Raw genomic sequence first — 9,246 nt, forward strand, 5'->3', positions numbered from 1 at the left:
GCTGCCGGGATTAGAACCAGCGCCCATATGGGATCCCAGGCATTCAGGATGGGGACTTTAGCCGCTAGGCCACAGCGCCGGGCCCAAGGATTATTTTCTGCTTAGAGATGGTGACATTCTTGGAAAATATGTAGATTGAAAGCTATTGAAATGGCATCACGTGAAGCTGCCCATTCCACTGACGTTCTGAAATCTTTCTTCATGTAAATAATTCCCATGTCTCTTACAATAAACTAATGCTGTCTAAAATGATGACACCCATTGTCTGAATTTCAGCTCCACTGTTCTGGTATAAACATTTCCAAATAAAATATATAAACTGAAAAAAAATTTGTTTTGAAAGTTTGAGGTAGTGCTCCTATTATATACTGGTCTATTCCCCAGTAAAGCACAACAGCTGGAATTGGGACTGGGACAGGCAGGAACCAACACGGGTTTCCTGTGTTGGCAGCATGGACCTAAACAGTGAAGCCATTTCCTGCTGCTTCCTAGGGTAGCCGTCAGCAGAAAGCTGTAACCAGAGCACCCGAACCCAGGCACTGTGCCATGGGATGCAGCCATCCCAGGTGGTGTCTCAGTGCCAGGCCAGATGCCTGCCCCAATCAGAAGCTGAGGATGGCAGGAAAATCTTAATGAAACCTGTTGAGGTATTAAACATCAGGAATCTAGTCACCCATGCCACCTGGCTACTGTGTGACGAGGGTGCAGGCCCAGCCAAAAGGCAGCACACACTTCAGAGCTGAGGAAGGCAGATCCCTTTCTCTGCTGCCTTCATTTACCCGTGTGGGAAACGGAGCCCCTGGGAGAGTAAGTGGAGGGCATGGCTGAGATGAGTCCCCAGGTCTCAGGGAAGGGCCCACCCGGCTGAGTCCCGGGTCTGCACATAAACACCGGTTTAAGCAGAGAATTCAGTCAACTCGGGAAGTGGGAGAAGTGGAGTGAGAGTCTTTTAGAAAATGCCTTGAAAGTTTGTGAAGCGTGTGGCTTTAGACACAGCTGGGACGGTGAGGGGAAATTCTCAGTTGCCTCAAAGTCCCCTGTGCAGAAGATGGCAGGATGTGGTTTCTGATGGGCACTGGGACAGGAGCGCCTTGGTTAGAACTTACTCTTTTTTATTTGACTCATCCACATTTGTGTATTTTAACAGCCTTATTATCATTGATATATAATATATGCAAAATGTGATATTTTTGATACACAAGGATGTGGTGCAATGATTACCATAATCAAGCTGATTGCCACACCTGTCCTGTGTAGCCACCCTTCACAAGGGGGTATGTGTGCATTTATTATTGCTAAAATATTTTTAGACTTACAGAAAAGGTACAGAGAATATTTGAGAACTCACAAAATCTGTCTACCCAGGTTCTACCAATTTTAACAACTTACATAACTAGTTCAGCGACCAACTGCCAGCAATGGACTGTCACCCCGCACTGTTAACACACACCTGCGAATGTTGCCATCGCTTCCCCCATGTCTGTTGGGTGTTCTGGGATTCAGCACAAGATCCCATGCTGCATTCAGCTTTTCTCTTTGTCTCGAAGATTTTATTTGTTTGAAAGGCAGAGTTACAGAGAGGAGCGAGGTCTCCCTGGTTCGCTCCCCAGACGGCTGCGGTGGCCAGCGCTGAGCAACAGGGACACAGGCACCTGGGCCATCTTCTAGACTCACTCATTCAGACGTAACTGCTTTCGGAGGCCTCTGCCTCTCCCCGTCCTCCTGGGTGTGCTGAGCTCCTGTCGCACGTGGCCCCCCGACCTGCCGCCATCTCACCTGCAGAGCCCTTAGCAAGCCAAGCGCCTCTTCCAGGGTTTGGTACATGGCTGTTGGGACCCAAGCACCTGGGTCATCCTCTACCGCGTTCCAGCCACATTAGCAGGGAGCTCGATTGGAAGTGGAGCAGCCGGGTCTTGAACTGGCACCCACAGGAGGTGATGATGTTGCAAATGGTAGCATAACTTCTTTGCTACAGTGCATGTCTGCCACTTCTATTCTTTAGAAAGCCTTCCTTGGACACTTCACTACAGTAACAAAAAGTTGACTAATACAGTAGAGTTCTGAGAAACAGCAGATCATATGTAACCCTTTGGACCCCCCTTGGCAGTGGTGGACCACAGTGCCCATCACAGGTGTCTTGATCCAACTCCGTCTCAGTCAAACAGGTGTCACCTTTCTTCCAGATCACTCTGTTCTCGGTTGGAGAAATCACTAGTGCTCATACTTTCCGTTCTTATTTCGTAAGAACAATGAGCTGTGAACATCCAGTCAGACCTTCCTCTGAGCCCCAGGCAACCATTAACAACCATGGCTATTACTGGCTGTGTGTCCAGCATTATTCCGAATCCTGCATCTTTTACCACACATTACTTTCACTTTTTAAAAAAAGATTTATTTATTTTTACTATAAAGTCATATATACACAGAGGAGGAGAGACAGAGAGGAAGATCTTCTATCCTATGATTCACTCCCCAAGTGAGCACAATGGCCAAAGCTCCACCAATCCAAAGCCAGGAGCCAGGAACTTATCTGGGTCTCACATGAGGGTGCAGGCTTTGGGCACCCAAGGCTTTGGGCCATCCTCGACTGCTTTCCCAGCTCACAAACAGGGAGCTGGATGGGAAGCGGGGCTCCCGGGATTAGAACTGCACCCATATGGGATCCTGGCACGTTCAGGGCGAGGACTAGCCGCTAGGCCACGCCACCTGTCCCCACATATAATTTCTTTTCCACAATAACTCCCTTCTGTTGTCTTGAGAGCAAACACGGCCATGACTCAGTGCTCTGCCTTCCAAACTTCCACTGTTCCGATGACAAAACCCAGACCTTCCCTCTGTGGGGTATTCAGTTCAAACTGGTTTAGCTTGTGTGTGTGTGTGCACGTGTGTTAAGGTTAATCTACCCCTAGAAGCTGTTCACCTGAGAAGTTGCCTGATGGCAAACTCACAGTCTGGGGGAATTAGCATTTGTAGTTCCCCAGTCAGAACTGCATCCTATAGCACATCAGACGATATGGCAGACTCCTGGAGGAAAGGCATGTGGTGACATGGGGGAAACAAGATTGGCCTTGAGTTGGTCATGGTAAAATCATTTACGAAACGGCCTGTCTCGGTCACTTACAAAGAAGAAGAGGGGGATGGTAGCTCTATAGCTTGGAAGGATTAAGGGCTGAAAATTGATGTGTGCATGACTGATTGGAAAAGCCTCCAATGTCATATGGGTCTCACCATACAGGAGCACACCTGCCTCCTGGGCAGTGCCGTGTTGCAACAGTGTTATCCCAAGGGCAACATTTCTGGTTTGTTCCACTCTGTTTTCACATTCCTCTCTTGTTTTGTCATCTATCCATCCCCACTAGATGAAGAAACAAATGGTGAGCGTAACGTGTGTGTGTGTGTGTGTGTGTGTGTGTGTGTGTGTATAACAAGCTTTCTATCCTGGACTCCCACAACTAGGAAATTATGTCCAGTGTGGCTCCCAGGGACCAAACCTGGGGGAAAGTGCACTTGTTTTCTTTGTTGCTTCTCTTTGCCCATCTTGCCCTGACTGTGATGTCTTCATTCTGTACATAACCTTTTAGCTCAAAGGTCCACCGTGAGCTTGTCGCCGCTTACGGAGGTAAGGTCTTACTGGCCATCTTGTGCCCGTTTGGGTAGAACCTTTACCAGGAAACAGGCCAGGCCTGGGGTCAGCCTGTGGAAGGGGCTGCTCAGATTGGGTGCCCTTTCCGTTTCATTCGCTGTTGTTGGGTGAGTAGGTGAAGGAAGTATGCCCCCCTTTGAAGCCTGTGGATGAGATAGATTATATTGGAAGTTGGATGTGACAGCCAAAGTGCTGTTCATATTCAGTTCACATAGCATCCACAATCCCACCTGGGAGAATGGACATCACTCCACATCCATGACCTTCAGGTCCCTATCTGTAAATGGACATAATCATCTTCATAAAAGTTTGCTGTGAGACATAAGGCAGGTGAAAGAAGTGAGGACTCAGTCTGTTTTATCTTGGATCCCATTTGTGGGGATGAGTCTTCTATACAACAGGTGCTCAGTGAAGAAAAACAGGGGTGAGTATCAAGGCATTGTTCGGGATGCTCATGAGCAGTTTTGGAGTGTCCAAGTTCACTGCTTGACTGCAATGTCTGGCTTAGGGAGACCCTGAGGACACTGGCAATGGTTCAAGTAACCAGTTTCCCGCATTTCTGGAGAGTGACCTGGATGGAGTTCCTGGCTCCCAGTTTCAGACTGGCCCAGCCTGAGAGGTATGCACATCTGGGCAGTGAGCTTACGGATGGGAGAATTCTCTCTCCCCCTCTCTAAGTGGTTGGTCTCTCTGCTTCTCAAACTTTTAAAATAAAAACTCCTCCAAGGAGAGAAGATAGCCTCAAACAGCCCTGCAGAAATGGAGTCCCAACTTCACCCTTCTGTACTGTTCCACCTGCTGTTTCCTCTGATAGAGTCCCACGCAAGACGTTGCCATCCTAGTGGTCTCTCCTGGGCCATCCTTTCTAGGCTCTCCAGAGGGAGCTGGCTGAGTGCTCCTCTTGGCCCACAGCAAGTGTGGGTGGCATCAGCTACAGGCTGTCAGGAAGGACCACCCACATGGCAAGCCTGTTTGCACAGCTGTCTAGCGGCATCATCCTCTGAAATCCTGCGTGTCTCAGGGCAGGTGTTTGGCACAGCAGTTGAGATGTTGCTTGGGATGTTGGAATCCCATGTCAGAGCACCTGCTTCAAGTCCTGGCTTCACTTGTCATTCTGACTTCCTGTTGGTACACAGAAGAAGTTCCTGGCTTCAGCTCGGCTCAGCTCCAGCCGCTGCAGCTACTTGGGGAATGAATCAGTAGACAGAAGATCTTCTTCTCAGTATATCTGACTCTCCAATAAAAATAAATATGTCTTTTAAAAATTTGTTCTGGGCAGGTGTTTGGCTTAGCAGTTAGGAGACCAACATCCCCTCAGAATGCTTGGGTTCGGGTGCCACTTCTTTCATTTTTCTACTAATGTGCACCCTGGAAGGCAGTGGGTGGTGATGGTTCAAACACTTGGGAAACTGTGGACTAACTATCATTGTTGGCTGTGACAGGAACTTTGGAGAGTGAACCAGCAAATGGGGAAAGTGGGAGCTTGCTCTCTCTCTCTCTCTCTCTCTTTCCATTTCAAATACATTTTAAAAAAATTAATGAGAAGGGCTTGACACCATGTGGCCTAGCGGCTAACGTTCTTGCCTTTTACACACCAGGATCCTATATGAGTGCTGATTCTAATCCTGGCAGCCCTGCTTCCCATCCAGCTCCCTGCTTGTGGCCTGGGAAAGCAGTCAAGGACAGCTCAAAGGCTTGGGATCCTGTACCTGTGTAGGACACCCAGACGAGGCTCCCTACTCCTGACTCCTGGCTCCTAGCTCGGCTCAGCTCTGGCCATTGTGGCCACTTGGGGAGTGAATCAGTGGATGGAAGATCTTCCTCTCTGTCTCTTCCTTGCTCTATGTCTGACTTTCAAATAAATAAATAAATAAATAAAAGCAAATCATTAAAAAAATTTTCCCAAATGCAGCTGATATGCTTTTTTTCCCAGCTAGGTTAAATATTAGATGAATAAAAGGCATATACAACTCAGATGCTTAATGTTAAAATATACTTTCATGGTGAAAACGTTGCTCTGTAGACCCCAACTGTGGCAGCAGCCTAGGTTGCCTTTTACTTAGGCAAATGTTACGCTGCTGGGGAAAAAGCAGCCAATAGCTGGCAGGCATTCTGGTTAAGGCAAATTTGTGTTAATTACTACAGTGTGTCTGTGTAGTTGCTTTTTTTTTTTTGAAGATAATATGAGGAAGGTTGCAGGGGTTGCTCAGACTGCCTGGGGAAGGGAGTCTGGGGACATGTTGGGGTGGCAGCGGACGAGGGCATGTTTGACAGGGGAGGAATGACTCTAGGGTCTTCCACGGACCAGGCCTCTGCATTCATACATAGACGAGGGAGCTGAGACAGAGTGATTTAATGGGGGGACAACTGGAGGGCATGTCTGGGTCACGTCAAGGCACCCTACCCACGTTGGAGACCCGAGCTGGGCTAAGTAGCATCGCCCACTGGAGCACTCAGAAGCTAGGGCTGTGGGCAACTTGGCTGGGCTAGGCCACAGTACCTGCCCGTGAGTGTCCGAGCAGGGGGAGGGTCACATCAGGCTGGGCAGGAGCACCCACCAGAACACAAGAGAACCAGATCTGGGGGCAATTCTGCAGGAGACTTGTGGGCCTGCCTCCGTGGGACTGCAGTACCCGCCAGTTTGTGCAAGAGCTGGGGATGGTCAAGGGCCAAGGCAGGCTGGACCACAGAACTCACCTGACACTCATGGGAACTGGGGCTGGGAGGAGGCCAGCTTGGGCTGGGCCGGGCTGGGCTGGGCTGGGCTGGACCAGGCTGCAGTACTCTGCCAGCACATGCATAGGTTGGGACTGAGGGCAGACCATGCCAAGCAGGGCCATGGCACCCACTGGCATGCATGAGATCTGAGGGTAGGAGGGGGCTGGTAGGAGAACCTGGGACTTCGCCTACTGGGCTGCATATTCTGCTGGGGAGCACTAGAGCTTGGGGCGGGGCACTTCAGGCCAAGCAAGGCTGTAGCACCTGTCAGCCCATGTGTGGGCTGGGTCTAGGGGTGGGCCGGGCTGAACTGAGCTGGAACACCCATGGGTGTGCATGAGAGCCAGATGGGGTGCGGGACAGACCAAGCTAGGCTGCAGCATATGCTGGCATTCAGAAAAACCAGGCCTGGTGGGGTTACTGGAAGTCATCCTGGCTAGGCCTCAGCACCCACTGGAGTGTGTGAAGGTGGGGCCTGTGGAAGGCTTGGCTGAGCCACAGCATCCTTCCGTTTGCATGAGAGATAGGCCTGGTATGAAACTCAACAGACAGTTGCATTTATCGGTATGTGATTTGGCTGGTGCAGGTAACAGACCCAAACCTGACCCTGCACTGGCAAGCACACATAGGAGTCAAGTCTGAGGTCACCTCAGGTGAGGTTCCTTGTGGGACTTCCCAGCTAAACTGCTGGACTCAAAACCAGCACAGAGAGATTCATAAGATACATGACCCAGCCTTGAGGTGCATGTATGGGAACTGGGCCTCCTCAGTGGCTGATGCCTGTGCAGTGGAGAGCATGTCCAGATGCACATGAAGGACATGACAGCCAGATCAGGTGGGCCAGCAGAGGATGGGACAGTACTCCTGGCCAAGCATTGTAGCGCTGTCCTGGGTCTGAGGAGGCACTAAGGTGGTCTTGGTCAGCCAATAGACCTTGGAAACATTTTCTCAACTCTGGTGCAACAAAGCTGGACCATATCTCAGAATGATCAAGATCACTCAAGTAACACCGTTGGAACATTCTTCCCCACATCAGGGTCTCTAAGGCATCATCAGATGACTATCCTCCATCCCAGAGGGCTGATGTAGTTTGGCAGCAAGGAGTGGCCTCTGTCCCTTCCCTTCCCGTGGACACAGAGAAAAAAAAAAAAACTGAAACATTTGCCCCATCGACATTCCTTCATACCTGATCTTACCCACCCTAATCGGAGGCCCACATGGGCGTGCCTCCCTCTCAACTATGTATACAGTATTAAAAATGAAATAAAAAATGTAATTACTTTATTGAATCAACGTTTTAAAGGGAAAAAATTAAGGACGGCTAAAATAGTTTGTTTTATCTATGCGTTGTGCCTTTTGCAAATGCTACTACAGCTATATACCACTTGGGGGCGACAAAACACTATTTTAAGGATTATTTAAAACTCATTTGAGCTGGTGGGGGGGAAATTTGGGCAGCTTTTCTTTTGTCTCTCCAGAAAAGAAAAGAAAATGATCGTGGCTGGTGGTAAGAAAAGAAATGGCTCACTTATAAGATGAAAAGTAATCGACAAATTACCAAGAACTAACGGCTATGTTTCATATGGTTGGATGGCAAGCAACACAGAAGCGTTTATACTGGCTTTCCGGCACTGCCTCACTCTGTGGGCAGTTGAGCAGAGTGACCCTACAAACCACAGCAAATGTCAGGCTCCCCTGCCCGTGGCCTGCTGAGCATCATCCTGGTTTAGAAGTCGGGACTTCAGAAGTCTACACTGTAACGGCAGATTGTGTGACACAGTGAGTTGGGCTATTCTTTGCCACAGTGGCATTCCATGTCAGAGTGCTGTCCAAGTTCAAATCCCAGCTGCTTGCTTCGGATCCACGTCCCCTAATGTGCCTGAAGAGGCAGTAGATGCTGCTCCCTGCGCGAGGGTCCCTGCCACCCCGTGGAAGACCCCGAGGGAGCTCCTGGCTTCCGGTCCCACCCTGGCAGCTGAAGGATCAACAGATGATGATCTTCTGCTCTTTCTGTGTCTCCCTCTGTTTCTGTTGCTCTGCCTTTTAAATAAATGAAATGATTAAAAAAGGAAACCTAGAAGAAGCTCCTGGCTCCTTGGCTTCAGCCTAGTTGTTCTAGCTATTTGGAAGTGAACTCGCAGATAGTAGATTAGTTCTCTCTATAACTATGACTTTCAAATAAATACATACATGTTTTTATTTTAACATTTTTAAGATTTATTTTTTTTTATTGAAAAGGCAGATATACAGAGAGAAGGAGATAAAGAAAGATCTTCCATCCACTGGTTCACTACCCAAGTGGCCACAATGGCTGGAGCTGAGCCAATCTGAAAGCTAGGAGCTTCTCCGAGACCTCTCACGTAGGTGCAGAGTCCCAAGGCCGTCCTGGACTGCTTTCTCAGGTCTCAATCAGGGAGCTGGATGGGAAGTGGAACAGCCAGAACACGAACCAGCACCCACATGGGATCCAGTCGCATGCAAGGCAAGGACTTTTACCCACTAGGCTACCGCGCTGGGTCCTAGACACAGGTTTTTAAAAAGTAGTGAGTGAATGCCAGATGAAGTGTGACTTGAGCATGAGCAGTGGAGCCACACACCTGTGGAGGCAGGAATATATGGTGCCCAGATGACATTCCCGGGTGTCGTGTAGCCTTTCTTTCTGGACAGGATGAAGAAAGGAGTTTCTGTCCATTAACTGGAAGGCACTACCAATCCCATGAGGAAATGTATATCCTGCTTTAAAAAGGGATGGCTTTTAAAAAATGACTTGTTTGATTAGAAAGTCATTGCTTTACATATATGTATATATGTGTGTGTATGGGTGTACATATATATATGCACACACATTTATATATATGAAGAGAGAGATCTTCCATGTGTTGGTT

This window comes from Ochotona curzoniae, unplaced genomic scaffold, assembly GCF_017591425.1.
Source record: "Ochotona curzoniae isolate NIBS_2020 unplaced genomic scaffold, NIBS_Ocur_1.0 contig_64, whole genome shotgun sequence".
Taxonomy (NCBI): Eukaryota; Metazoa; Chordata; class Mammalia; order Lagomorpha; family Ochotonidae; genus Ochotona; species Ochotona curzoniae.